At 46.0% G+C, this 23,583-nt stretch overlaps 1 protein-coding gene across 2 annotated transcripts in view; it reads left to right on the top strand.

Moving 5' to 3' along the window:
- LOC119435106 (synaptotagmin-15) overlaps nt 1-23,583 on the top strand; it is a 402,319-nt gene that overhangs the window by 150,828 nt on the left and 227,908 nt on the right. The gene's annotated exons all lie outside the window — the stretch shown is intronic.

Below are 23,583 nucleotides of genomic sequence, written 5' to 3'. Positions count from 1 at the left end.
AATGTGCCGAAATTGCTGACTTTTGAGCAGGGTCTATAAGATCCTGAGCGCAAGTTCGACAAAAAGATTCTTGCATTGATTGGAAAACTTCAGACGACAGCGATAAATTTTTGCAAGGGGTCGTTACAGGCAGCGAAACTCAGACTAACGAATACGACATCGAGCTGATGTCGCAGGGCAAGGAGGGGGAAAAGAAAAATGAGGCAAGGCCAAAACGTAAAAACAAATAAATAATAAATTAAAAAAAACGAAAGAAAGAAAAAATGCGCGGAAGAACAAAACAAATATCAAAGTAATGTTGAGCGTGTGTTTTGACTGCCATGTAATTGTGCACCATGAACTTGTGAATGAAGTTCAAAACGACAGTGCAGCTTTGCAAGGAAGGTCCTAAAGCACCCCAGAAACCATGTGTGCTGCGTGCGGCCAAATTTGTCGAAAGAGGGGCCCTGGTTTCTGCACCAGGATGTGACCCTTGCGCACTCTGCACTATATAGTGCGTGAGCTTTTGCACACAATTTACTCGCTGTGCTGGAACACCCTCCCTCTATATACTCACCAGATTTAGCCACCTGCGACAATTTTTTGTTGTTGTTCCCCGAATGCAAACTGATGCTCCGGGGCTGGCATTACGGGGATGTGACGACAATTCAAATGGAAACGACATCGCTGCTGAAGCGCCTTACCGAATAGAGCTTCCCTGGGTACTTCCAGCAATGGAAGAAAATGTGAAACCAGCGTATTGTGTCCACTGATGAGAATTTTCAGAGTGTGATCACATCCTCAATGAAAAAAAAAAACATTCCTTAACGTCTACGAATGCCAAAGTGCAATGGATCAGAGTTCTTGCATGGTCCTTACGAATGATGGAGTGGCGGCATCTTCATCGATATATTCGAGTCTATGCGTGCAACGTGCGGCTCGAAAATAACGCAGGGACTAGCGCCTCATCGTCAGCGCCAACATATCCGTCTTCCGGGGCAATAAATATTTCTCCCCTTCTTCGCGCAAATGCACTGCCTCGTGGACCGGCTAACCTTGGGGCGGGACAGTAAAAAGGCGGCTGCTGCGACGCTTGCAGTCGCGGCGTTGTCACGTCGGCGGCGCTCGCACTTTATTCGAGTCGACAGCGGCGCCCACGCGGTAAGTTGACTACGAGGCGGTGGCGTTCGCGGAATAATGGCTCTTCAAGAAATTCGGGCGACAACGGCCTTTGGAGGGAGCGATTCTAGGGACATCTGTGGGACAGCAGTTGGCACAGAAGGAAAGCGACGGTATGCGCGTGAAGCGAATGGAAAGACGCCGTCTTTCCGACTTGGCCTCCCATTATTCTCGATTAAAACGGGCCCTCTGCGAGAATTGCTCATGACAACCGGGGCACCTCTTTCGGAGGCAAGAGCCGACTCTGGTTGTGGGAAGCGCTGGCACGCGTGGCGGATGGAAATGAAGGGCTGCTCGCCTAGCGCCAGAATATATGTGGCCATAAAACCGCCACGCGGCGCCACACCACCCTCATCGCCCTGTCTCCCTCGAGCTCGGCGCGCCATCCGCTTCCCGGCTGCATTATTGGAGCACAAACTAGTTATCCGGCGCTGTACTCCGCGTTCCTCACCTACACCGCGCATCTGACGACTTGCCGAGTCTTTTGTTTCCGCAATATGTTGGCGGAAGATGAGAGGGCCCTCGTAACGATAATGAAGAGCTGGTGAAAGTAGTGAATTACAGATGTTTTTATTCACTCGGAAAAAGAGCGAAGTGAAAGTGCCGTTTCAGCGTTCAGATTTTGAATGCTAGAAAATGGTAAGTCTACCCGTCCTTTTACGGTACATTTTCTTTTCCTTTTTTTCTTTAGCGCAACACGTCTGTTGCGTTATTTTCTTGACACGTACCCAGATTTTCTGAATATTTCGAATATTTTCGACATTTTTATGTCACAAATCGACAGCCTAAAGAAACTAAATGGCCATGAAGATTATTCATAGAATTCAATTCGAAGAATGTTGTACTGATGTGGACATTGCCTTTGGCTGCGAATGAATTCTATCTTGTGAAAGGACAATGTCGAAATAATTTGCTTCCATCGGATACAGTATGTTATCGAAAGGGTCACTTGGACTATGTATAAGGCGCATAATTTGAGAGACGATGGTCCGAATTCACGAAGCTTCTCGTTCTTAGGAGCCCTTTGCAATTCGCCTCTTTCGCAAATAATACCTGAAGTATAAAGATTGACTGAAATTCCCTCTTATACCAACAATTCTCGCGTAAGAGGTTTTTGTGAATACGCGCACTGATGCGAAGGTTTATTTATCATGTTTAAGATGCTGCTTTAAACTGTATCTTGGATTACTGTCAGCCTACTTCAGAACGCAGATAGCGGCCGTCGGATGGAATGCTGATAGCACACGTATGGTTGCCATAGTATGTAGGTGACAATTAAAACGAGCCTCTTGTGGGTAGCTATATATGTTTAGAAGCACTACCTTGTAGAAACAACGAGAGTCGCTTTTGAACCCCTAGCAAACTGAAATGTTGTGCACAAAATTATTTTCCTTGATGTCTCCGAGGCAAGGATTTTTACGTTGTTTTCCTTTTACAGAATGAATGCAGCGTTCTTTCCTGTCTCTTTGTTTCCTTCCAAAAATTTGCGCCGCTGTACCTACGTCATTTCATATATTTATGTCCACTGCAGAACGAAGGCCTCTCCATGCGATCCCCAATGACCTCTGTCCAGCGCTAGCTGATTTCAATTTCCTTCTGCAAATTTCTTCATTTCATCACCCCACCTAGTTTTCTGCCGTCCTCGACTGCGCTTACCTTCCTCTGGCACCCATTCTGTAACTCTACTGGGCCACCGGGTTCCACCCTCCCAGGTAGCACACAGAGTCTTGAAAACGTCGTAATAATAGATTCAACGTGGAAAACAGATTTTTGACCCAAATCGACGCTTTAAAGACGTCGCAGGCACGACAGCTTAAAAACGAGGGGTGAATACGTCTTGAAAACGTTTTCATAAGATTAGCCGTATCTGTTCAATTACTTGGCGTACCGGGTTTTCGACAGCGCCGTTTTTGGAGGGTGAATTCGTCATTTATCCAACCTTACGCAAGGTGGCGATACCGTCGTCACATCGGTCACATGACCACGGTGTACATGTCCAAGCTTGTGGCCGCAGCTGCCGGCTCCCGCGTGAAACTGGCCTGTGCATAGTTCCGTAATTGCGCTTGGTTCGGGCTGTTGTGTGTTCTGCCTGTTTTCGGTTGTGCTGTCCTTTGTCATTGTGATGAGTGAAAGAAAACGCCCATGACGAAGTGCGCGGGCGTTCTTTCGCGATTTGACCACGCATGTGAGTGATCTCGCCAAATCTGCGATGGCCCAGTGGTATTGGGCCATGTATGGCGAGCACGTGGCGAAATGCTTCGTGGCGAGACACGCGGCTAGTCAGCGGGAGACGGAAGACAGCAGGCCGACGTGTCGGACGCCGACAATCAAGGCTCCAAGGAACGCGGCCGTCCATGCAGCTGCCACCCGACGTTCACCAGGCGTTCGCCAGCGCGAGTACTGCAGCTCGGAGCGGGGCTTGGCCTGCTGTGCTACCACTTGCCGCGAACATTGCGGATCACGGGCAAGGAGTCTCCTTGGTCAGTTGTTCGGCGGAGCACCGTTCGTGGCCTAGCTAATGTCCGCATATGCACCGAGCACTGCGGCTCGCGCGCAAGCTGTCTGCTGGGCAGGCTGACCATTCCTGCAACGTGCACTGCGGCTCGGATGCAGGCTGACCGATGAGCGCCATTGAGCGGTCGTCTCCAGTTCTATCGTCTCCGGTTCGGTCTGGTTCGGTCGCTTCGCATCGTCTCCAACATCGAAGCGTATCCGACGTCGTCACGTCATCACCCCTCACTTCGGCAAGCCCTCGTCTCAAGTACACCGTACCGTGAGCTCTCTTGACTGTTTATTTCTCGGACTCCTATCAACCCTAGCTGTTCTAGCCTTGTATGTATGTCGTGTCATGTGGCGTAAGGTTCTGTGCGGTTGTAGTTTGATTTTATAGTTTTCGTAAGTGTAGTTTGGTTTTAGTTTTCATAAAGGTAGTTTGGATTTTCCCATCACGAGTTCGACTGCTTTTCTTGCGTCCTTTTCCTCATCGCGCGGCACGACAAACAAGTGTGACGGATGTCCTCGGGATTTCCTTTACACTCATGCAAATATTGTAGTGTTGTGCTGTCTTACTTGACACTAGAGCACTGCACGGGCCGATTTTTTCAGCCCGGGCCCGGCCCGGGCCCGGAAATAATCTACGTTACCCGCCTGGCCCGGCCCCCTACCCCTTCACCTTAGGCCCGAGCCCGGCCCGAGACCGAAAAATAATGTTTTTCAGAGTTGAGACGCCCGAGAATAACTCGCTGCACGTTACATGCACTCCACCAGAAAGCCCGAGCCTGGCCCGGGCCCGCGTCAAAAAACCCGAGCCCGGCCCGGGCCCGGGTCAAAAAGCACACGCCGTGCCCGAGCCCGGCCCGAGCCCACGAAAAAACTGTTCTACCCGGCGCGGCCCGGCCCACGGGCCGGGCCGGGCCCGGGCTTTCGGGTAAGCCCGATCCCGTGCAGTGCTCTACTTGACACTGCGTGTGTAGTGATTTGTTTGTATGGTTTTAATTTGTTGAGCAGCTTAGTTTTGCATTAAAGAGCGCCGAGTAGAGGGCACTAATTTGCTCTTCAATTTCATTCTCGTGTTGCTGTGGGAGTAGCCTTTTCAGTGATGTTGTATTTAAGGCGTTAAGCTCAGTATGAGGATAAAGGTCAGAAGAAATGTTGCTTTTGTGTGCCTGGCATCGGGATCCGCCGTCAGGAGTGAAACTATCAAGTTTGGCAGGATGCGAAGAAAGGCGGGAATTGCTGTCTCTGTGCACTTTGTCTATATCCTCTTGACAGCTGTGATCGCGGTATGTCAGTTTCCCGTTTCGCAAGAATGTTGCAGACAAGAGAACTGACATACAGGCTCTTTGTTAATGATTCATTACGGGTACACATGGTAGCGTGAGAGATGAGGTCAACTGCCCGTCCTATTCCCTTGACTTATGATACAGGGCACCCATAGAATATTGCGTACCACACTGTGCTGTTATCGCTTGCGATTCAGGTTCTCTCGATTGTGTTTTGGCCCGTTTTATCTTACGTTATCGGTATTTCATGGTCTTTAGGGGAACTTCGTTTTCAATGTGACACGGGCAAATTCGATTTTCTTTGGCACCTCGGCATGGTTGCGATATATCGCGCTGCTTATTGGAGCTTTCTTCTTCTTATAGTTTTTATAGTTCACAAATGGATACCGCATATACACTGCATAACTCGCTAGTGGTGCTCCATATGTGAATCGTGAATCTCGTTGTCGTAAAATATCCTGTTACTCCAGGTTGTCACGATTATTTGCAGTTTGTGACTGGTGTCGGACGCTACGCTGCGCGGCCTTCGTGGCATTTAGTCGGCCGTCTGCCGATTTCGTGCGTGTACCAGTGTACGCACGGTGCTTGAGAAGTGCTCGCGCGGTTCTTTCGATTTGTGCGCTCTTCGTGCACTTCGCGCAACAGGGTATGCCGCGGTTCTTGGCCCTTGTGCAACAAACTTCCCTATCGTACATCAGACAGAGCAGAGGAGCCTCTATTTAGGCATGTCAGCGCACTAAGTAAGTTGAAGGGTAAAAGTACATAGCATTTGCTGCTTAGAGTCCATGTGAGGGGTTATTTACACAGCCATTTTAACCATGGCAGTGCGGAATGGATTCGTGCATGATTAGTTGCATAAATTGGTCCCTGCGGGGAGGTCTAAGTACAAAATACGGTTACAGGGCAACAGTGTACCAATAACTGCAGAAGTATCGGACGAATGCATTGTGACTGAATGTGGTGTCTTGAATGGTAGTGAGCAGTTTCCAGGTGACTTAAAACGTGGTAATGCTTTAAGCGCATAGCGGCTTTAATTATTCTTGCTCCCTTGTCGCGTTTTAAGCAGCAGCACACCCTGCTAAGTGTTATGTTCGTTTGTACGCGGAACGTTTGGTAGCACTGCAATCACGGCGCGCAAGCGAGCATGTCACGTGTTTTTTTGTTTTTTTTTAATTTCGCAGGCATCTGTAGTAAGAGGAAAGAAACTAATACTTAATGAATAGGAAGTTGGAAACTGTTCAATACGACGGTTTGCAGACCGCTCTACAACTTAATAATTTGAATTTTGTTTGTTTCGTTGGTTATTTAACATCAGCTAATTATGCAATTGATCCGAATACAAAAATAGTGTGATTTACTGCAAACGATAGTCCGCAACATGCATTTTGTCGCGTCGTCTTAGTGTGCAGCGGCATATTTTTAACTCTGGAAAAGTTAGCTGGGACACCCTGTATATGCCAGCGATAGTATGTGGGCAAGCCTTTCTGCTGGAGCCAGTGTATTTGCATTCAAAACATTTCAACTACCAGCATAGTGCAGGATACGTGTCCATTTCGACAAAATGGAGCACTAGTGCAAATATCTGGGCGTACTTTTCCAAGGCAACAAGTGTGTCTACATTAAAAACTTTTCAAGTACCAGCATGTACGACAGTTCCATTGCAAGAGGCACTGAATAATGTTAAGTGGTGCGCTCCCAAGCTGTTCATCAATGGAATTCTGCCTGGATTTTGTGCCAAATACTTTTGGATGTAAAAATTGGGATTCTATTAGCCATCGTCATCTTCCTTGGCCGCCTTTTATATATGGCGCGCTCCGGCGCGTGTCTCGTGCCTCGTGCTGCGAGCTGCGAGGTTATATAAAAAAGGGAGGAAAATAAGAGCTTCTTCTGCTCCTGCCATCGGTCTGAATGGTTCTTAGATCTTCCGCTCGCTGACACACATTGTTGTAGTGGACCTAACCTCGGTCGCTATAACGTGGTGACCCGGACGTGATCGTACGCCGAGCACCCCGTCATGTACAATGCCACCAACGAGAGACCAACGACAAGCGCAGAGGGCCTCGCCACGTTGGAGATTCACCTGCCGTCCTTTTGGTCCCAAAATCCTGCAACCTTATTTACTCAGGTGGAGGCCATATCCGACCTTCGGCACATTACCTCGCAGCGCGCGTGGTTTCTCCATGCTGTCTCGGTACTCTCTACAGAAAGAGGTGGTTGAGAAGTTTCAAGAAGTTGTGGACTCGCCCCACGACACCACACCCTATTACCACTTCAAATCGACGATGCAGGCACGGACTGCAACGGCGCGCAGACACGGACTGCAACGATGCAGTCCGTGTCTGCGCGCAGGCGGCTTCAGCAGCTTCTAAACCAACAGGAGCTCGTCGAGCGTCGGAACTTCTATGTCGTATGCGGCGGCTTCTGATTGACTAAGCTGGACGTAAACAGGCCGCTGCTGCGTAAACTGTTCCTTCAGTGCCTGACGCACAATCGGGTGGTCGCCTTGGCTGCCACACAAGAAGAAGACATGTCCCTCGACAATCATGCCGAGCTGGCCAACCGCATCGCTGACAATTCAGCAAGAGGTGCTGTAGCAACAACGACCGTTCCGCTGTAGCACCTCGAAGATTAGCAGTCTCGCCGTCAGTAAAGACCTGAGTACCGTTCGGACCGATGGCAGAAGCAGAAAAAGCTTTCTTGTTCTTTCTATTTTTTAGCCTTGCAGCACGAGACACGCGCCGGAGTTCGCCGTATACAGACTCGACAGGGGAACAGCGCGAAAAGACTAAGGACGAGAAGGCGAACACACATCAGCTCTGGAGTGTGTTCCTGTTTTTGTCCTTCGTCTTTTCGCGCTGTTCCTCTGTCCAATATGTACCGACTAGCCCAAGCCTCTAGTTTCACTTAACTTGGGCCAAACTTCAAAAATGTGCAAAGGCTACGTAGCTGGACAGAACCAAGGTAATGTTTGCCGTCGCTTCGAGATACTCAGATTATATTTTGCATTTCGCCTAATTATATAATTGGTCTTAATAAATAATCAAGTTCACAGTTATACTTAAGTGTCAATGAGATAAGTGTCAAAACACACGCAAACTGGCTCGAGCGGCCAGTCGCGCGGCAGTTCTGAGTGTGGTCGGGGGCTTCTATCACATTCGGAAAAACGCTTTTAAGTAGCACGTATTGAGCAACAGAAAGCTGTATCAGGAGGTTTTCATGTCACTCTACAATTTTCTCGTTGACGCTTATCTAAATATAATAATCGAGAAGTTGAAGAATTAACGAAGACGAATTATCTAATTAGGTGGAATTCAAAAAATAATCTGAGTATCTCCAAGCGGCGAAAAACATTGCCTTGTGTAACATGGCAATGTACAAAGTGTAACATGGCAGTGTACAAAAGTATTCACTGGTTTGCAGATAATTTATTGCGACATTATGCTTGTTTTTTTTTCAGAGTGGTTTATATGTGCCTCTTGTACAATGCTTTACATATGAACCAAGAATTACTTCCTTGGTTACTTCAATGAAGCTTCCAGCCAGTGCAATAGTTTTAATTTCCAGGTTTATATAAGTTTGTAATATGAGGCTTATACATCCATGTCTCGTGTACTAGAATGCTAAGATTATTTTATTTATGTAGCATTACTCGGTCTCATCGTACACCGCAATACAATGATGCACACTTGTGGCACTGATTTCCCCGTTTGAGTATTATTACTATTTTTACTTGATTGTTGCTTTTTGGTTTTATGGATCTTTTAATTTACACCATTACATTATTTTACGTATCCCAAAGGCAGTATTTTTTATTTTAACATGTTCCCAGTGTTTGTTTTTGATACTATGCGGTGTTATATTCATTTTTTGGGTTCTTTTCAAGCTTCTAGATTATTGGTAACATAGCTTGTAGGCAGCTACCATGCGATTAAATCTCACATTTTTCAGTATGCTTCTTGCAGTTGCTGTGATATCAATCTCTAAATAACTCTGGTCGGTTTATTTGACTGCACGGGCTGTTTACTTTGCTAAATAGGAAACTTTACGAATTTTGTTTGTATATTGTAGTCATTGTTTATCAATTTCTAGTTCATTAAGAATTTTATCTGCGAACTTTAGTCATTGTTGGGGTACTTTTAATTCAATTTACTTTGTATTTCTTATACATTTTGCTAAAATCTTGCACTTTTGCAATAAACTTTTGCTTTCTCGTACTGTCCTCATTCCATGCCTACTTGGCGCAAAAGCCCTGGCCTGGACGCTTGTCCAGACGCGCCCATTTTTTCTTAGCGGGATTTCATTCCCATATTGGTCGTAAACATCGTTGTTGCATACCAAAGACAGTATTCTAGATTCATTTTCGTGGACATGTTCATTTTCATGTGACTTGGTAGAGGATGCGTCGGCGTCGATAGACAACAGTGCTTGGCGCTGCACCAGGAGCTCTTTTGCACTCGACACCGACGCTTCGACTCATCTGGAACCTCTAAAATTAGCTTCAGATTATCGTAAACATTTCAAGACCATTTCTAGACCAGCTTTTTGATAACGTCTTAAAAACGTTTAAAAATTGGATACGAATAGCTTTGGCAAAGGGCTTACTTGTTTCTTCCCCAATCCAATTTCTAGACGAGCTTTTCGAATACGTCTTTAAGACATTTTTTTTATTTTTATTTATTTAATACATACTGCTAGCCTTATATGTAAGGCTGTAGCAGGGTCGGGACACAAATACAACTGTGAGAGTGGTATCAAACATGGTTAACAGTTCCTGTTAATAACAATTCCAAATATTGTGGACAAAGAATAAAGGCAGTACAGATACTTTCCAACTGCGTCTATACATGTTATAGATCGTCTCAGAAAAGTGATTAAGCCGGACATTACCCGATATATACGACGTTTTACGGACAATGTTGTCTCACTGGTGTCTTCTTTAAACTGTTTTTATCGTCTGGGATAAACGCTACGAAAACGTTAGGTATCTCTTTTGTGCTACCTGGGCTACGCACTACATGATCTGCCCAGCGCCATTTATTTTTATTAATGTCAACTAGAATATCGGCTATCCCCGTTTGCTCTCTAATCCACACCACTCTCTTCCTGTCTCTTAACGTTAGGCCTAACATTTTTCGTTCCATCGCTCTTTGTGCGGTCCTTAACTTGTTCTCAAGTTTCTTTGTTAACCTCCAAGCTTCTGCTCCATATGCCAGCACCGGTAGAATACAATGATTTTACACTTTTCTTTTCAACGACAGTGGTAAGCTCCCAGTCAGTATTTGGCAATGCCTGCCGTATGCACTGCAACCAATTTTTATTCCTCTGTAAATTTTCTTCTCATGATCAGGGTCCCCTGTTAGTAATTGACCTAGATAAACGTACTCCTTTACAGACTCTAGAGGCTGACTGGCGATCCTGAATTCTTGTTCTCTTGCCAGGCTGTTGAACATTACCTACGTTATTTAGTATGAACCAACTCACCCAACTCAAGCTGTTGTTGCTCCTTTTAGAACTTCTTTTTGTACCTGTGGATACGCAAGGCAGCCTACTGCAGAAACATTCGGTCTTCCGGCAACCATGCCCAGTAACTTAATGAGGCATGGCTTCGATGAACATAGCGGTACCTTGTTGACGTGATCTGTTAGTGGTGCTGTAGAACAAACTGCGCAGCGCCTAATGAGCCCACTGACGAGATTCGCGTGTGCAAATCTTCAGACTTTGCGGTTTTGATACCTCAAAAAAATAATAAAACGGATGCTTGCGGAAAAAGGAGGTGGGAGCGGGATATATTTTGTGTCAGGCATCATCACCAAATTTGGCTACGAAAGGACACCGTGACTTTACTGTGGTTGATCGCATTTATTAACTATTCCTTAGCAGCTCAAGGAGCGAATGAACAGAAATGACTCGCTTACTGGTATTGGCATTGCGGTGATGACAACAATGTTGCGGGGTCGATCCCGGCCACGGCAGCCGCATTCCATCGGGACGGAATGAAATAGCGCCCGTGTATACCGTGCACTGGATGCATGTTAAAGAAACCCAGGTGGTCAAAATTAACCCGCAGTCCTCCATTATGGCGTGCTTGATAACCATGCAGATTGGGGTTTTGCCCTGTAAAACCCCAGAAATAAAATAAATTAAATAATGAAGAAAATACTTACGTTAATTTGCACGGGAAAGTGACTGTGGCTATGTGCGAGCTCTCATGGTGTAGTGGCGGATTCATATTTTAGTTCAGAGTTTGAGCATTGTTAATGTTCGAGCAATGTTTACGCAACTTGCCCAACAACACGTTGTTCTGTTGGACCTTCCGCCACCCCAGCATTAACCATGCTTCTCTTCACTACACACCATTTACATTTATCTTTGATACAAAGACTAGCAGTGCACCCGTGTTTTTTCAAGAAGACAACATTCGCACACAGAACAGAAAACAGGGGCCGCATTCACAAAAATGTTCTTAGGTCAAATCTGTTCGTAGAAGCAGGTGTAAGCCAATCGGGGGGTTGGACATACCATTGCGAAGGCGGCTGGCCATTTGCAAGCAGCACTTACGAAAGAAAAGCTTTGTGAATTCGTCCCCTGATTCGTCCCGTGCACGATACCCAGCAAACACGTTTGCCACTTCTGTAGCGTGTTTTCTGCGGAATGCGCACTTGGTACTCTACGATCATGATCACATCAGCCTATATTTATGTTCACTGCAGGACGAACACCTCTCCCTGCGATCTCCAATTACCCCTGTCTTGCGCTAGCTGATTCCAACTTGCGGCTTCTAATTTCCTAACTTCATCACCCCACTTAGTTTTCTGCCGTCCTCGACTGCGCTTCCCTTGTCTTGGTATCCATTCTGTAACTTTAATAGTCCACCGGTTATCCATCCTACGCATTAGATGGCCTGCCCAGCTTCATTTTTCCTCCTATTGCCAACTAGAATATCGACTCTCTCCGTTTGCTCTCTGATCCACCTCGCTCTCTTGTCTCTTAACGGGAGGTCTAACATTTCTCGTTCCATCGCTCTTTGTGCGGTCCTTAAGTTGTTCTCGAGATACCTTGTTAGCCTCCAAGTTTCTGCCCCATATGTTAGCACCGGTAGAATGCAATGATTGTACACTTTTCTTTTCAACGGCAGTGTTAAGCTCCCAGTCAGTATTTAGCAATGCCTGCCGTATGCACTCCAGCCAAATTTTAATCTTCTATAAATTTCTTTCTCATGATTAGGGTCCCCTCTGAGTAATTGACCTAGATAAACGTGCTCCTTTACAGACTCTAGCGGCTAACTGGCTATCCTGAATTCTTGTTCCCTTGAATTCTTGTTCCCTTCCTATTGAGCATTATCTTTGTCTTCTGCATATTAATATTCAACCCCACTCTTACACTTTCTCGGTTAAGGTCCTCAATCATTTGTTGTAATTCGTTCCCATTGTTGCTCAATAGGACAATATCATCTGCAAACCGAAGGTTGCCGAGATATTCGCCATTAATCCTCACTCCTAAGCCTTCCCAGTCTAAGAGCTTGAATACTTCTAAGCATGCAGTGAATAGCAAGGGTGAGATTGTGTCTCCTTGCCTGACCCTTTTCTTGATAGGGAACTTTCTACTTTTCTTGTGGAGAACCAAGGTTGGTGTGCAATCCTTGTGGACATTTGCCAAGATATTCACGTAAGCCTCCTGTACTCCTTGGTTACGTAATGCCTCTATGATGGTTGGTATCTCTACTGAATCAAATGCCTTTTCATAATCTATGAAAGCCATATAGAGAGGTTGATTGTACTCCGCAGATTTCCCGATTACCTGATTGATGACATGGATATGATCCATCGTAGAATGTCCTATCCTGATGCCAGCCTGTTCTATTGGTTAACTGAAGTCAAGTGTCGCCGTGATTCTATTGAAAATTATCTTCGTGAATATTTTATACAATACTGAAAGCAAGCTAATGGGTCTATAATTATGCAGTTCTTTAATGTCTCCCTTCTTATGGATTAGTATAATGTTGACATTCTTCCAGCTCTCTGGTACATTTGAAGTCGTGAGGTATTGCGTATAAAGGGTCACAAGCTTTTCAAGCGTGATATCTCCTCCATCTTTGATTAAACCGACTGTTATTCCAGCTTCTTCGGCAGCTTTTCCCCTGGTCATGTCTTGCAAGGCCCTTCTAACTTCATCGCTAGTTATAGAAGGAGCCTACATATCCTGTTCATCTACGATAGTTGCAGATAATCACGTCCTGTCGCGCGAACTGCGTCTACACGCGAGCATTTGCCAGATACCCGTGAAAATAAGCTTGCACGGACAGCGATAGCCATTGAATCAGCCGGTCATCAGGATGACACGTATTGTGAAATGCGACTTCAACTATGCTTCTACGCTCTCAGAATGTGCAAGGCAAGGCGCTTCAGTAGGTTAATGGATGTGTCAAATGTCTTTGTTTCCAACTGCCATGTTTGCGGTATGGAGGACCTCCTTCCTAGGAACAGAGCATCTTGTTGACTATACCTTCCAAATGCCGTAGTTCTCGGGCGAATGCGAAGTAGGCTCCCATGGGAAAAGATGTGCGCTACGGCGAAAGGAGGAACGCAGGATTCGAGCAGCACCTAAGTTCCTGCTGTGGGTGAATGTTGAAACTTTGGGAGACGCATTCTGCGTCGGCGGCGGTACCGCTCCTTTTGCCATCCTTGCGCTGGAGGAAATGAGTTTCACGGTCGAAGCAGCGGCTCCGTTTATGAATAAGAAAACAAGGTCACCGGCGTTGCGCTTTCCAAAACCTTCGATCGAAGAGCGCCGAGCATAAAAAAGAAAGCAACAGGCAGGCTTTGCAAGTTTTAAAGGCGGAGGAAAGGATGCAACTATTCTGCCACGGCCGTCCTTTCTTTTAGGTGCTATACACACGCGCGCGCTACGCAGAGGGTGCAGAGACTTGGCGCTAGCGTGTTCAAAGCTTAATTCAGAATAAACAATATCCTCAGAACACTGATAAGCGTAAGAGGATTGCTGTAAACAAGCACGACATATCCGTACGAGTCACCTGAAAGATTGCGTACGCTTGGACGCGGCAGCCTTCGCAGGGAGCCTGTTTCGTGGCTACCGGCGTGAGGCGTACACGCGCAGGTTAGGCTAGTACTGTCGACACGACTCAGTGGGAAGCTACCAAAACTCCCACCCACCTCCTATTTCTATATCTCCATTTGCCGCCGTCCCACTTTAACTCGAAGCATTCGTTTACGACAGTGTGTTGTGTCCTTTCTCCCTGGCTCTTATTGATGTGTTCTGACACAGCGCACTTTGCGAAAGTAAACATTGTGCATGGCGTATGTTGGTTGGTTCGTGGGTGGAATTATGATGGGAATGTCGGGAGAAATTGTTCTAGCTGCTGCATTGAACTGGCGGTAAGAGATACGCGTATAATCAGATCAGCTTTATTTACAAATGGCTGTCTGCAGATCGATCACTTTCTCTTACGGTCAGCGTTGGCACTGGGATCCCAGCGCTGACAGTAAGAGAAACTTTTCGGCAGCACAGCGAAAAAAATAAACATTATTTAACTGCGCTTAAGGCTTATCCCTCATAAAGACGAGCAAAAAAACAAGGCACGAAAAAAAGAAAAAAAAAACTAGTATGAACGCAAAATTTTTTTCTGAAGGTGCCACATCAAAACCACGGCACGCAACAACACAGGTGCCAACCTTACGTACGCTATCTCTGTATATTTAGAACCTATGCATCGTTAAAAATGAACAAAAAAAGTTCGCAGTTTCGCCCGAAAGGCGAAGCATCGATTGCGATAGCAAATTAGTAGAGAGCTATTCGGAGGAGGGATAGTGGTTTTATCGGCTGCATAAACTTGGATACATTCGCTTACTAACTGAATTAGCAATCGTAGTGTCAGCGCGCACAAGAAAACATGAATAGATTACACTGAATGACCGCAGACAACGACTGTCAAAACGCTGGCAGCAAGCGCAGCCGCCGCAGTGGGCGAAGGCTCGCGAGGTCTATCGCTTCAACGGAAACTGAGTGGCGAATGCACGGCGCATACAAGGGTCAGGGCCGTGTGGCGATAAGAGATGGTGCGGGCGAGCGCCACCGGCGGGCAAAGTGCAGAGGAGTTGTGCAGAGGAGTTGTTGGCAGAAGAGAAGCTGCCCCCCCCCCCCCCTCCCTCCCGCGCTGCCTTCCCGTTTTCTTGCTTTTGCGTGGGAGATTGAATGGCCAGTTCCACTTGCGCCCGGATGCAGATAAGCATTTGATGAAGCAGCACAGCGTCGCCCCGCCTCCCTCCCTCCCTCCCATACCCCCATGGCATTTCGCGCGACGGTCGCGTTTGCTTTCCGCCGTGCGTTCGCTCTCCGTGATAGCGCGCATCCCCCGCGCGCTTTCGCTCGTGCATACGGCGCGCGGCGACGATTTTATCGCCCTTGGAATCTATACGGAACCTCACGGCGACGGCGACGGCGACGCCAACGGCAGAAATCCGGTTGAAGTGTTCATATAATTGCTATCGCAATAATAAATATTTTATTGGCTATCTACTTGCTATGTTGACTTAGTACAGAAAACTAAACTAAAATTGTTCAATTACGTCAGAATTTTGTGTAAACGCTATGTATTTGAGTCGAAGATAAAGACAGGTAAATAAAAACCATAGTGCTAGCCGGTGTGGAACTGAAGACAACAGCATTCTACACAATAGCAGTAATTAGGGACTTGCAGTGAAGTTTGACCCTCCAGCACAACGCGGCACCCTATAAGCTGTAATATTAAAAAACTTCGCTATGACGTAAGCAGTGAGTACAGTACTGTTTACAGCCGATCACTAACCTAAGCCGCGTTGAGGAGGGAAAAAAAAGCATTGACAGTGGCGGTATCGAAACAGGCTACTCAACTCCAACTTGCCTACAAGCTTCACATCTGTTCACCGAAAGAACTTGGGCACGGCCTCACCGAACTATGGATTGGCTCACCAATGGCTTATACTATCATATTGCGTTTTGCGATGTCATGAAATAGTGTTTTATGAAAACTTGTTCTTCCAACTTCCAAGAATGTTTCGTTGTGCGCAAGCACAAAGAAGAAATAAGCAGACTAATAATTGAAAGTGCAACTATTGAGAAGCTAGGCCAACATTGTGTTAGCACGCCTTCACTAACTTTAACAAGCAAAGAATTCTCGTATCTGAACTCATCTCTGTTCGCGCATGCCTGAGTTGTTGCATGGCATATATAAAATGGTGATCCGGCTTCCAATAAACATTCTTTCGAAAGTTAGCGCTTGTGTGTGTACGTTCCTGTGCCCGTGTGATAAAAGAATATTCGCGCTAAACCACTTTTACAACAGATGTCGCGAGCGATCTGCTGCTGTGCCACCAACGACATTGCAAAGAAAGAGAAAATTACTTGTCCCCTGTACATTTGCAGTGCTGATATATCGGAGACTTGGCGGCTACGAATTGTGCAAGCTACTGTGAAAAAAAATTACTCCATCTCCCGCTAAAGGGAACCATGTGTGGATGCCAAGCAGCGGGGAGATGGTTAGCTTGAGCGGGAGATGGTTTCGCGGCAGCGGCCCGAGCGCTCATCGCGGCGCTGCACAGGAGAAAGAATGAGGCGCGCGCGCACCGTCATTTTCATACCGCGGAACTGCCGTGGCGCCCCCAGCGGAGTATGCAGCTGTCGCACCACCTGTCATGCGCGCCGCTCCGGATTCCTAGAGGAGAGAAAGGGGGAGCGTGGGAGAGGAGAGAGAGGGGTAGGGGACACGCATGCATGGTGGGGGTGTGGGACGCCGCGGGAGGGACGGACAAAGCCCCCGCCATAAGCTGCTTCGCATCTAAAAGTCGCAGTTTTGACCGAAAGGTGAAGCATCGATTGCGATAGCAAATTAGTAGACAGCTATACAAAGTAAGGGTAGTAGTTTTATCGGTCGTATAAACTTCTAGACATTTGGTTACTAACTAAATTAACGAGCATGGTGTCACGAACGGACAAGAACCTGAACACATCTCACTTCATGACCGCGGACACTCACTGTCAAAACGCTGATGTGAGGAATCGCGGCAGAAGCCGCGAGCGAATTGACCTGCGCGCTGGCTCTCGCTTCAACGCTAAGTAAGCGTCGGAATCACAGCTCATACGAAACTACCGGCACTCGGCTACATTTATCCACATCGCCGATTGCTTTCCCGATAAGGCGCCCGCACGCGCCTATGCCGCAGCAGCCAGAGTAGGACGCCCCCCCCCCCCCCCCCCCCCCGCCCCTATTCCCGCACCTCCCCCCGGCTCACCCGTCGCACGCTTTCACTCGCACTACAGCATACGGCGCGCGTTGACGATGTTATCGCCCTTGGACTTCATACGTATATAGCATCGCAGCGACGGCGATGGCAGAAATGCGCCTGGAGTGTCCATATAATTGCTATAGCAATAAAAAAAATTGTGTGGAGTTGTCGTTGCGACATCGTTGTTGGCCCTGATGACATCGATGCCTTCGATGGTGTTTTCCATCATCCACCTGCATTCTTGGCGAATCCTCCATTGTGGGTATGTGCCATGTTTGATGCTTATTATCATCATTCTCACATGCTCCTCTTTTGTGCCGTCGAGTCTGTTTTCACAAACATGACGACGAAACATTGCAGATCAGCACACCGCGATCTTGTCCATAATAACTTCTATGCGATGCAAGCAATGTCATCCTCGTCCGCTACAGTAATGCTTATTCTGCAGTGGCTTCCGAAATACTTGCACAGACGCCACCACATTTAAAGTCATTGTGCAGCGCAAAACCTTGCAATAATTACCAAGCGCTGTTCGCGTTTTCAACAGGTTATTTTTTAGCTAAAATGGCAAGGCGTCGGTTAGGGATGTATAAAAAGTACATTCTGGGGTTTTACGTGCCCTAACCACGATGTGGTTGTGAAGCACGCTGTGATGGGGCACGGTGGATTAATTTCGACCACCTCGGGCTCTTTAACCGGTTAGTGATGTTACTGATGTATGTTTTCCCACGGCAGTATAACCGGCGCTTCATTGGGAAATTGTCTATTTCTATTATGAACTTAGTTGCGTTATCGGAGGGTGTGTATCTCCGATAACTAAGACTTCCTTCTTTGATCCTAATTCATACCTCGACGCTTTCTGTAAAGACATGACAAAAGATTTAGGAATTTATTGTTCCCAAGGGGCACAAATTGCTGATTATGTAAAAAGCCAGAGACTATTGATTATTGCCTCATTGATTGTTGGAATTCGATATTTTTTGTTTGTTTGTATGTTACAGCGAACATTAGAAAACGGCTTCAAAATTAATTCAGTCAGTATCGGGTACTTTGATGCGAGAATAGGCAGAACTTGCCGTATGACCTCATTTTTCATTTTGGCTTGCAGAGCCGCTGGAGGGCAAGATGATTTATAGAAATGCCAAACCAGCGTGAACAACCGAAAAATCCTTACAGGAGCAGATAATTTGCACACGAGGAATAAACTAGTGCTCTAGCGATGCTCCTAACTGTTTTTCGTCTGTTTGATTTGTGTTTAATTTTGCCTGACTGCTGACTTATGCTGTGTTTTGTGTAAGAGATTCGGGTGTTGCATCCCTGTATCAGAAAAAAAACTGCTATAGCCCAGTGGTTCGCGCGTGCAGCGGCTAAATACACATTGCTACAGTGACATGAGTTGGAATTCAAATGGTAGTGGTTATGGAAAATGTATTTTTTTCTTCACCTTATGGCGATGGTGAAGCTGAGAATGAGGAGGCTGCCTGACAACAACAAAATTGACGACAACCATCGTACTCAGTGTAACGGAATGGACGGACGACGGGTTGGGTGGACAGGCAAGGCAAACTCAGTTTTGAGCACTGAACTACGGTCACAAATCACACGGAGTGATGGCAACAGCTTTTTATCATTCGATGATGGCAAAACGTTGCCCCGAGAAAATGTATTGTGTGACATCATTGTAGAGCACCACGTTTCTTTGACGTGTAAATCAACTCGGCCATAAATTTGAAACTGCATTATTTAAGTGATCGCGGCACCTGGGCGCTATACAGTTTCCCTTAGATCGGTCTTTTCGCAAAATAATCTGAAGCGCTGTCGGCATTTCAGCCTGGCACCGTGGAGGAACGTTGCACATCGGAACTTTTTAGAGCGATCTGTACGCTATCGAAGCGAGTCCAGTGGCATAGCGCCTTCGCATAAGCTGCTCGGTGTCGCCTTTTGGCATACGTCGGATATGGTGACAGCACAGGAAGTAGCCCCGACGGTCCGCCTGATTTTCCGGCCCACTGCTCGTTCGGCATCCTTCCGTCTTGCTTTTTCGCAAAGGGGGAACGAAATGCTTGCGTTGTCTAGACCTGCTTGCGACGCTGCTTTGCTGCTGTCAGCCCGTTGCTGCAGAAGAACTAATGTAGGCCGGAGGTGCGCGAAAAAGCTGTTGTATTTTTTCGTGCGTGTGTGTGTCGGCTTATCTTGAAGTCTACCCGCAGCCGTCTTCAAGAAAAGAACCTTTCCCCGTCACCACGGCTTCCTTGCTCTTCTTCCAGCGTCACACGCAGGATTTCACTGTCGGTTTCGCACTCAAAACCAGTCTCGGTAATTATGCTGCTAAATGACACAATAGGAAGTTTTCTTTTGTCCACTCTTGTTGCGAATGTTTTCCTGCAAAAAAATGTTACTGTGTCTCGAATCCCCTATTTTAAATAATTAGACACAGTAATCACAGAAACACTTGAGTGTGTCGGAAAGCATGCGAGATTTTCTCTGGTTGCCTGAATGCAAAGACTGCATGTCTGAAAGGAGCAGCCAGCCAGGCGCTGCTATGCCGAATAAGAATTTCACCGCTTTTCTTTCTTTCTGTTTTTTTCTTTCTTCATTTTTTTAATGTAGAACCCTTTCTGCGATTTAAATACATGCGAATGAGCTGGAGCAGCTGCAATCGCCCACTGGTTTTATGCTTAACGACGCTCCGTCGTTTCAACCGAGAGTAATTTCGACGTCTGCTAATCTCCAAAGGCTGTACAGGACGGCTTGCAGAGACATGTAGAGGAAAGAAATTATATAGAAAGGCGAAATAAAAGAGCCAAATTGGGAGTGATATCCGAGAGGCGTCGCACTCACCCGGACGAGCTATCCTTGTATTTTCTGTCAGGAATTCATAATTTTTTTTTCGGTCTGCGTACGTTGAAATTCGCTCATGTGGCCATGGGACAGCAGTTGTTGTGTAAGGAATGCTTAAGTATGAAGTGGATCCTTCATTATCTTCTCTGCGCAACTAGGAGGGAGAGAGGAACAGGCAAAGAAAGATACACAAACATTTTAGACATTGTGGGCTCCTGTGCTTTGGATGCGTTATGCTCATGAAACCAAAAGTTGGACATTGTAGTGGTAGGAAAGGAGGAGAGCAAAGAGAATGTAGCATTTGCGTCTTTAAGAAAGAGTTCAGCTGAAAAAAGATCGTGCCTCTTGCAAATTTAGTCGCTTTTCGTTAAGCAGAGTAACCAGTTGGGCTTGTTGGTTGAACATCGTAGAAGGCTACAGTGCGGAACCGACGAAGACGAAGACAGGAGAGGCGCACCAAGTACACACAGACACAGCGCTGACTTTCACCAAGAATCAAAAGTCAGCAATGCGTCTGCGTTCTTTGCGTGCCTCTCCTGTCTTCGTCTTCGTCGGTTCCGCACTGTAGCTTTCTACGCTTTTAGTTAGTTGGTAGGAAAATATTATTGAGCGTAGACTTCCTTATCACGTGTCCCTTTTTGATAAATTGCAGGGAGGCTTGCAAACATTCAAATAGTATAACATCTACGTTTACAGCCCTTAAATGCAAGCTCCATGTGAAGGCCGCGGTGACGGTTGCAATGGACACTTGCGCTTAGTGTTGGGCAACTGCGGTTAGAACGTCGTACCAGCGAGCAAAGGAGCTCTCTCCGACAACATCTAGTAGAAAGCAGTGGAGAAACAATCTCGCTATGTTACGCTTATCATTTGATTGAATTCATCGATGCGTGACACATATAGCGCACATGTACTTTAAAGATTACGTAAAAAGAAAATTAAGTTGAGCTGCATTAGCAAGAAAGCATCTTTTACTGTGATATGAGGCTATGATATGAGCGAGTGGCGACGCCGCCTTGAAGTTCCCGTACCAGCTAGCCGTGACGTCACAGATTTTGACAGCGTCTCCCCTGGCCTAGCTAATTGTTTATTTATCGGTAAAGATGGACTTCATTTTGTTCTGAATTAGCCAGAGAACGATTCTTGGTTCTTTCGAGAACGTTTCCTTCAGCTAAAAGGCTGAAGTTCAATAAAATTCAAAAATTAGAAGTTTAGCCTTCATTTGCAACCTCTACGTTAAAGAAAATAGTGTTTTCAAATGATAGTTTACCAACATAAACTAATTGAGCGTTTCTCGTTAACGTTCCTTCAAATATATGAGCACGAAAAGACATGGCGACGGCGCTTTTCTCGCTTTGCTTATGTGAAGCTTAAGTAAAAAAAATAATTGCATAATGCTTGCGTTGATCAAAAATAAAGAGAGAAAAAAAAACTCACCTTGTTAGTGTGAATGTGATCTATGCTTTGCCTTCCGTACTGAAATGTATTTGAACTGACGTCGCGACTATAGAGCTCTGCGAGACTGCTAGTGCTTATATCGCCTTTATGCACTACCCGCATATATTGATTCAAAGTTTCTTTGTTTTGTTTTTTCCTGCAAGCAGGACCGGGGAGAAAGGGATGAGAGAGGCGAAAGAAAGGCGCAAAATAAATCAACACATGACTGTCGTCTTTCGATACCTTTTTCGTTTATCGCGGCACGAATGCTGGATGAGAATCGATCGCCGATCCCACTGTGGCAAGCACCGCACTGCGCTTCAGCTGAAGTAACAAATTAAGAGAGTGGGTCGACGGTATCCGGTATTGGGCGCTACGGTGTGTTGTCGTACACACTGCCTGCCTATTCAACCTTGGTTCTGCATGTCTCATTCACACTTACACAGTTTAAAAGACAAAGCAGCGATGGTTTCGTATGTATCGAATGAAAATCGGTAATGTCGCAGTAGAATGAGATGCCTCAGATATTTCCAAATTTCTTAGTAGTGAACAAATATATGTTATATCTTTTTTAGCGCTATAAACATCTTTACTATACTATAGACCAAGAGTATTTGTGGTTGTTGTGATCGTCTTTAACGCTTTTGATATCCTCGAATGCTAGTTATTTGTTTATCTTCTTTACTTTTCCACAAGCTTTTAAACTTTATATTTGTCAATCCTTCTCTTGAAAGAAAAATACACGGTCTCCTGCATCAACCTTGCGTCGCCTACAACTTTTACTATCCTGCGGTGTAAGTGAAGCGTTTAAAGAAGCGTTTAATTTGGTAGTAATATTTGTGGCCCTCGTTCGTTCGAATCGCCCTGCATGCAAATAGGTCCTTAATTGTGGCTTTATCTTGCATCATCCGACGACATAAGAGACTTTGCATCCGCTTCCTCAGTGAAACAGAAGAGAGGAGGATAAACACAAGAAGAATAGGAAGAACAGAAAAATGTGGCTAAGGCTGTTGGCTCTACAGCTCTGACTACAATTATAACCAACTCCCCCCCCCCCCCCCCCGCACAAAAAAAAAGAAAGAAGAAAAAGAAGATAAAAAGAGGATCTGGCTCCACCGCGATCCCCTAAAGAAAGAACTCACATTCAATACAACGAGCCAGCATGAAAACGTATTTCGTTTGCTGTGCAAGCAAGGAAGTTCAACACGCACTGTGCACACGCTGGGAGACAGTAACATGTTGGCTTCTTCCGAAAATCGAATCGTGTTTACGCTGTGATTTGCCTCTCGAATTGAATGTGGTCCCAAGCGCGTGGGCGACCTTGCCTGGTGCGTTCGCACAACACTGGATACGTGGTGTTTCCTTATGGAGGCTGATTTCCCACTCCGGCAAAAAAAGAAGAAAAAAAGTAGAGCCATTTCGCTTGCGTTCTTTCTATAACTTTTGCTTTCTTCGCGCTGTTTGGGGAGAGTAGCAGGCTAAACTTAATAGTTTCTCCTTTTTGATGATCCATTTTAAACGACTCCTTTGATCGAAAGCGCGAAAATAAGCATTGAAAGTTATAAGGATTCGTTTCACTATTATACAGGCATCCTATAAAGATCTCATAAATGTCGAATGGATATAACATTTTACAAGTTTATCGGAAAGCGTAGTTGACGTGAAGCCCTACCGCTGAGATCTATACTAACAAAGCATGAATCTAGACGTAGTATTTCTTGATTTATTTTCTGCTTTTTTTCCGTTCAACTCAATCTGTTCACCTCACCTCTGCTGTTAGGAAGAGTTTGACTATAATATCACTGCATATTGGGCAGTACATAGAGACAATAAAAACTGTCTGCCTTGCATGGTCCTGCTTTCGAGTTGTCAGTCCCTTCTACGCTGTGGTGTTTTCCCCTAAGAACGGACGGTTTGGTAGAGGTATAACCAAACTGTTCAATGACGTCCCACTTTCGATTGTGAATTTGCTGCCCGACGGGTGGACAAGTCTCTCACATTACAAGTGAGATTGCTGACACGCTCTCACAGCGCCATCGGCAAACGATCCCTGAAAACGGCACCAAGTGTGCCTAAAGAAGTTGCGGTCA

The sequence above is a fragment of the Dermacentor silvarum genome, chromosome 1 (assembly GCF_013339745.2).
Source record: "Dermacentor silvarum isolate Dsil-2018 chromosome 1, BIME_Dsil_1.4, whole genome shotgun sequence".
Classification (NCBI taxonomy): domain Eukaryota; kingdom Metazoa; phylum Arthropoda; class Arachnida; order Ixodida; family Ixodidae; genus Dermacentor; species Dermacentor silvarum.
Note: the sequence above shows the minus strand (reverse complement) of the source record. Positions and strands in the feature narration are given on the sequence as shown.